The 7578-nt window shown below is 37.2% G+C and overlaps 1 pseudogene; it reads left to right on the top strand.

Annotated features, from left to right (window-relative positions):
- LOC109097188 overlaps positions 1-7578 on the top strand; it is a 153735-nt pseudogene that overhangs the window by 8516 nt on the left and 137641 nt on the right.

Below are 7578 nucleotides of genomic sequence, written 5' to 3' on the forward strand. Positions count from 1 at the left end.
AAAAGTCTCAGTGGACAGGTAATAGCTGGTGTGATGATTTTCATTGCCAAATTTTTGCTTGGAAATCTACACTGAGCCAGTGCATGCCAACCACAATGATGTGCAGTTATGAGATTGATTGCTTGGACTCTGAATTGTTTTTGTCATCGCTATGGAGAAAAAGAGAACTTAAATAAGACCGCACTGTTTTAAGTTATAATGAGAGTGATCTCTCTTTTTTTTTTTCCAGTCCTGTTCTGAAATTTTCTTAACAGCATCAGTGGGATTATAGTTTGGTATAACTGATGACTCCGTAATTTGCTGTGTATGCTTGGATGGCCTCCGTCCTTCTTTTTTACAATAGACAATGAGTTCATGGTACACGCACTGCAGATCTTCAGCTGATTGCTTATACATTAAAACTATGATCATTTTTTCCTCTTTGTTCTGCATATTGCTGTTTTATTTTTCCTGGCAAAGAAAACTCCTGTTGCACTTAAAAAGTATGAGATGAAAAAGATTGTAATGAAATCGTCCATTTTGCATCATCTTTTCTGGCATAGATAAGAATATGAAACACATTTCACATAGCAGAGGTAATAGCTTCCGAGTAATTATGTTTGAAGTAATGATTCAGCTCTAAATTGACTAATCAATTTCCATAGAACAGTATAAAAATGGTATTAAAGATATAGCTGGACATTAGTCACATCTTAAAGTTGATTAGTGCATAGGTGATGATTACTAAGCTTTAAAAATGGTTCCTAGTAAATTAATCCAAATGACTCTCTTGAGACTCTTTATGTAATTCTAGTGTAATTCAAAAGAGAGTGCCAAAGGCTAAATAACAGATTTATAGTGATTTGCTTTGAGCTGTGAGCTGTGTCGTACTTCTAAATCCTGGGTGTTACGTTACTGAATAATATGTGCAGATGACATGACAGCTGGATGTGTACAACATCTGCCAGTGGTCATTTTGTGATCTTGTTAGAATATGAGATCATTATGAGATCTACATGATCACATATAGAATATGAATATAAGATCTCTCATGTTCTGAGACAGAAGCAAACCAATTAGAAGTAATACAGCTGTGGGCTAATCTCAACAGGGAGTGGAAAGGTTTTATTTCATTAATTGATCAATTATCTCTCAGTTTGGAGAGACAAACAAACTGCAAATTTCAGTTATGCAGTCAGACAATCCCAAAATAACTAAAAAATAACAAAAAGACTCAAAGAGCCATTAAAGAAATCACAGTTTTTCAGTAACTTCCATCACTATTAACATTTCTATGAATGACAGTGTTTCAGTCCTGGGTGATATTTCACTTGAAATTGTTGTTTCAATTGAATGCTTATTAAATTCATCAAGATTGCAGATGAATCATACAGAATAAAGTACTCCTGAAGAATGGTGTGGATGGTAGTAGCATTTATATGAGTCTTGACAACTGAATATTTTGCCACATAAAACTGGTCGTCTTGTTGAACATGATAAGCTGATGTTGTGCTTTTTCCCTCTGCAGGTTCTGTTATTTGTGACAAGAGATTAGCGGGCCTCCTCCTCCTTCAAGCCTCTTCCCTCCTGCTGTTCAGTTCTGGGGAAAGGATGTGCCCCTATAGCTGTCGTTGCGAGGGAAAGATTGTCCATTGTGAGTCAGCTAGCTTCCAGGACGTCCCTGAAAATATTTCAGTTAGTTGTCAAGGTCTGTCCCTGCGCTACAATGACCTGCACACAATGCTCCCTTACCAGTTTGCCCATCTTAACCAGTTACTGTGGCTGTACCTGGACCACAATCAAATCATGTTTGTGGATAGTCGTGCTTTTCAAGGGGTTCGGCGATTGAAGGAGTTGATCTTGAGCTCCAATAGGATTTCACAGCTCCATAATGTCACTTTTCACGGAGTACCTAACCTACGCAGTCTCGATCTCTCCTACAACAAGTTGCAGGAACTGCAGCCAGGCCAGTTTTTTGGTCTTCGAAAACTGCAGAATCTGCACTTGCGCTCCAATGGGCTGATGACAATACCTGTCCGGGCGTTTCTAGAGTGCAGAAGCTTGGAGTTTCTAGACTTGGGTTATAATCGGCTTCGGGTGCTGACTCGTACAGCATTCCTGGGTTTGTCTCGACTAATGGAACTCCACCTGGAGCATAATCAGTTTGGGCGTTTCTAGAGTCAGTTTTAGCGGATCAATTTCTTTCTTTTTCCTCGCCTTGCTAACCTTCGTGCCCTGTATCTACAATGGAACCGTATTCGAGCTATCAACCAAGGCCTTCCGTGGAACTGGTATACCTTGCAAAAGCTTGATATCTCTGGCAATGAGATACAAGTTCTAGATCCTGTAGTATTTCAATGCCTTCCCAATCTTCAGGTCCTCAACTTAGAGTCTAACAAACTGACCAATGTGTCTCAGGAGGTTGTGGCTGCCTGGATCTCCCTAACAGCCATTAGCCTTGCAGGCAACATGTGGGATTGTGGACCAGGCATTTGTCCTCTTGTTGTCTGGCTCAAGAATTTCAGAGGCACTAAGGACACTAGTATAATCTGCAGCAGTCCTAAGCACCTTCAAGGGGAGAAGGTCATGGAGGCTTCAAAGAACAACATTGACTGTGATGATTATGAAATTACTGCTCAATCACCTTTGTATCTGCAGACCTTTGATCCAAATTTTGATCTTACCCCTGAACCAACTGAACCAACAATGGCTCCTACAACACCGCCTCCACCCCTGCCTTCACCTGCCTCTGAGGCGCCTTTTCCGCCTCCCCATCCTCGACCTCCTCAACGCCCCACCTTCCCCAGCCGCGAAAACCCAGATCCCAGAGACTCCCGTCAGTGGACACCCTCATCATCCGACAGCTTAGTGGTGACACCAGCTCCTGAGCAAGACATTGTGTCATTTCACAAAGTGGTGATGGGTGGGGTGGCACTGTTCTTCTCAGTGTCCCTTGTCTTGTCGGTAATGTATGTCTCCTGGAAACGTTACCCCGGTGCCACCCGACTGCTGCAGGAGAGTTCAGTGGGCCGAAAGCGGAGGAAAAAGAGTCAGGAGCCAGAACAGAACCTGAGCTCCCAGCTCCAGGAATATTACATGAGCTACAATCCAGCAGCCACGCCAGAAGCCTTGGAGGTGCTGGGTAATGGGACAGGTACCTGCACCTGCACCATATCTGGCTCCCGGGAATGTGAGGTATGACATGTGAAAGCAGCCTAAAATCAAATCAGATCAAAACAAATGAACGACTCAGGAAATAGAGGTAAATTCTCCATTGTGCATGCTGCAAATATTTATCAGAGCAAAGGTAAGCACCCTTGACTCCTTAGGTCCTTGAAATGACTCATGAAAGGGATTGTCTCATTTACTTTCAATGACTTTTTTAACTGATAGACATATTGTCTCAGTATGCATCTGTATGGGCATTTTTGGCTGATACAAAGAATTATTTAAATTTTGAAGCTGATAACCAGTAGATTGGCCGATATAAGCTAACAGTTGACATCTTGTGTGATTGATTGCAACACTTACCTTAAAAGTCCATCTACATGCTCATATAGATACCAAACATCAAATTAAATATATCTGCATTTTTTACTTATCATAATGTTAACATTAGCAGTCTGTCACATTTATTGAGTGATACCAGTATGACCACAGAAAAACTCTGCATCCCTATTGTTGTCATAAAATGTTAACTCTAAACCAGGAGTCAATGGTTTCTTTACCAAAAAGCACTGCCCTGCCGCACACATCTTCTGGCCTTGTTATTTAATTTGTGAAAGGCTTATTAATTTTGTTTGACTGAATGGTTATGATTAATATGCTTTGTGTTTTTGGACACTGATATTCACTTGCTGTAATCGAGTTTCTGAAAACCTCTGTTTTGATTATTATTATTATTATTATTATTATTATTACTTTCAGACAGTCAAATCCCTGCCCGTTGCATTGGGAAGGGGTTTGCATCATTTAGCTTCTGAGAGTACAGCAAAAAAAAATGTTTTAAAAAGACATCTGTCGATAATTAAAATTGCAGTGCTGGCAATGATATACTGATTGTCACAACCCATTAGAGCATGCAAAATGTCTCCTTTAATTTCTAATGTCAAGTGTTTAAAAGCATCTTTCTCTAGCCATCTATCTGTCTAAATTCATAATTGGTTTTTATTCAGGTCGTTTGAAAGATTTTAAAGGCTGCATTTTAATATTGGATGTATTTCATGTGCAAAGCAATGACCATTTTAATCATGTTGGGATGACATCGGTGATGACAGGCAGGGATATAATAAAGTTTTTCACCAGTGTTCATAGCAGTAATGTAAAGTGAAGATGCTGTTCTTTAACAGTCGTGCAAAATCACATGATGCGAATATACTTCAGTTCAGCCAAGAATAGTCTGTAAAAATCTGTAAAATCATTATTTCAGTCTTGCCATCTTTGATGATGTAAACTATATCTCACCACGAAAAGATAAATCTTATTAACGAATCTGCACAGAGCATGTCTGAAAAGAAAGGTTTATTTGCACTTAAAAGAGAAGCTGTATTTGGCAAGAAAACCAAAATACTCAACTGGAAGTAATCTACTTATTCAAATTAGCTAATGGAAGTAACTAAACATCAGTGAGTAAGAAAAGCTATTAAACTCTGTAAATGTTTAGTTTGAGCAATGAAATCACTGATTTGAATTAATGAGAAAATGAACATACATAATAGGACAAACAATAAGATGTGCTAATACAATACCGCACAATACAATTTCCTTTTGACCGATGCTTCATATTCTCTGTTCAAGTTTTAGTGTGTTATTCTAGAGATTCTAAGTAAAACACCACCTCCATAACAAAGTGGGCGGTTACATGGCAGATTCATTTGCACCTTGTCAATGCACTTGGTGTTACCCCAAGAAGATCTTGTTTTGAACTGTGAGAAAGCAAGAGAACACTTTATTGATCCCATAAAATAAATTCAGGTATTGCAGCAGCTAGACTACTTTAAAAACATTTTCAGCTGAGAGCAAGTTGCACACCTTCATGACAGCAGGGAAGAAGGAACTCTGGTTACACTTTATAATAACTGCACACTATGAGTCATTAGTTAAGCATTAGTAAATAGTCAATTCATCCTTTATAAAGCATTGTTCCAACATTAATAAGCATTAGTAAGCAGTTTATAAATAGAGCTATAAATGTTTTGTTCTTGAGCATATCTATAATGTTTAATAATTGTATTTCCATACTTTATTAACAATAAATTTATCATTTTTAAATTATTACATTTACAAACCAGTTATTTAGGAGTTGTCAGTGGTTCATAAGATCATTTAGAAAGTGTAAGTAAATGAATAATAAACTATTTAAATGTACATATATAAATCTTATCATTTAGATACATGATAATAGTTGCTCAGTGTGTTAATAACTGCTTAATTGACACAAATTCCTGCTATAATTCATGATTAAGTCAGGTAATTATAAAACATTTAGTAATTGCCAGCCATCTATTTTTGTGAGCTCATCTAAAGTGAGGACTATTTATACTTTTTAAAGCATTTACAAAGGAGATTTAAAGGATCATTCATCTTTCCAAACTGAAAAGTTAAACACAACACAGAGCGATACAGAACACACAAAAAAAATAAACTGTACAGCTGTACAGGTGATAAAATAAATAAATAAATAAAAACCTCTGCATTTTCATAGAAAATAAATTCAAGTGTACAGTTTTATTTTATTGCACCTTGAAATAAATATTTCTAAGTTCTGTATCCTTCTGTTTTGTGTTTGTTTATTTTTATTTATTTATTTATTGTTAGGAAGATAACTGAGTTTTTAATCTACTTTGTAATAGATGTGCTTATAAGGGTGTACTCACACTAGGCATTGTGAACCATGCCCGAGCACGTTTGACCCCAAAAGCCCGGTTTGTTTGACTAGTGTGAGCACTCCGTTCTGCCCTTGGGCATGGTTCGTTTAGCCGGCTCTGGCCCGGTTGGAAGAGGTAGGCCAGAGCATGGTTTGGTTGTGCTTGGGCTCGGTTCAAGGCAACCATGCCTAGTGTGAGTACACCCTAAATCAAGAGCAAGGCATTTATAGCTGTATTTATAAACTGCTTACTAATGCCTATTAATGTTGGGACAAGGCTTTATAAAGGATGAACTGACTTTTTACTAATGCTTACCTAATGATTCATAGAGTGCAATTATTATAATATATACATATTATGTGTTCATATATTATATTATTATGTGTTCATATATATATATATATATATATATATATATATATATATATATATATATATATGAACACATAATAATATAATATATGAACACATAATATGAGTGACATGATCAACAGATGAGTCATAATAACAGCAATCGTGGAAGAGAAAGCATATAGGCAGACTTTCTGCCTATATATATATTAAAGAAAACAATTTAAATATAACAGCATCATTTCCTAGACCTTTTTTATTCTCAGTACCCTTTGTTTTTGTTGTTGTACTGGTTCCTGGCGGTGTTTAATAATATAAGAGCAAGCATCCATTCTGCTTATGCGAGCACAGTGTTGCTGTGCTGGGTTCAGAGCTTTTCATTTCAGGCCATGCACAGTGGAGGCCGTCCCTGTGGATGCTAGTAAGACGCGCTGATTATGAGCAGTACCCGTGTATCACAGTGTGCTGAAGCTTTTGGTCTGTAATAGAATCTGCAGTGGTGGGGAGGAGGGGGAGAAGGAGTGAAAGCCCAGACAGCTCTTTGGACTTGAATGAGCTTATTCATCTGCTCCTTTCCCACAGTAACACAGTAGCATTAGTAAGATTCAGACACATTGGCTCTGAATTTTCAATACGTGAAAATAGAATCAGTGTGACTGGTAACATGCTACAAATATATCTGGAATAAATGTAAAGTATAGAATATAGTCAGCTGCTCTTTAGGCTTCTGCATGATTAAAAAGACTGAAATAATATTTCATTGTGAAACATACATGAAAATGTAGTAGTAGTGGTAGTAGTAGTATAATTTTTTTTAATTTATTTTTTTATTTACTGATTATCTGATATGTGGCCATATATATATATGGAATAATTGATGACGGGCCATTGAATTATTAGAAAAATAAAAACAAAGAGAGAAAGAGAGAGAGAGAGAGCTTGTCTGAATTAGGCTAACTTACCTCTTCGGTCTCTAAACAACGTGTCTCCTCGCTAGTGAGAAATGTCATGTGCAGTCTTTAAGTTGCTACACTATATAGGCTAACTGATAAAATCGTGCAAACTGCGTGACCGTTATTACTGTTAACTATATGAAGTGATATGGAACTGTAATGCGGTCAGGAGAGCTGCCTGGAACTACGTTCGCTGTGCGTTACCCAGAAAATAATTGCACACCTCAGAATGTTCGTCAGCCAATCAGATTCAAGCATTCAATGGCCCCGTAGTGTATATATATATATATATATATATATATATATATATATATATATATATATAATATTCCTTATAAATGTTATACCTATTTTATTCTTTTCAGTGCCGCATTTGTGTTACCTTTATACATTTACCAAACACTTTTAACCAAATTGATGTACAGTAG

This window comes from Cyprinus carpio, chromosome A10 (genome assembly GCF_018340385.1).
Source record: "Cyprinus carpio isolate SPL01 chromosome A10, ASM1834038v1, whole genome shotgun sequence".
Taxonomy (NCBI): domain Eukaryota; kingdom Metazoa; phylum Chordata; class Actinopteri; order Cypriniformes; family Cyprinidae; genus Cyprinus; species Cyprinus carpio.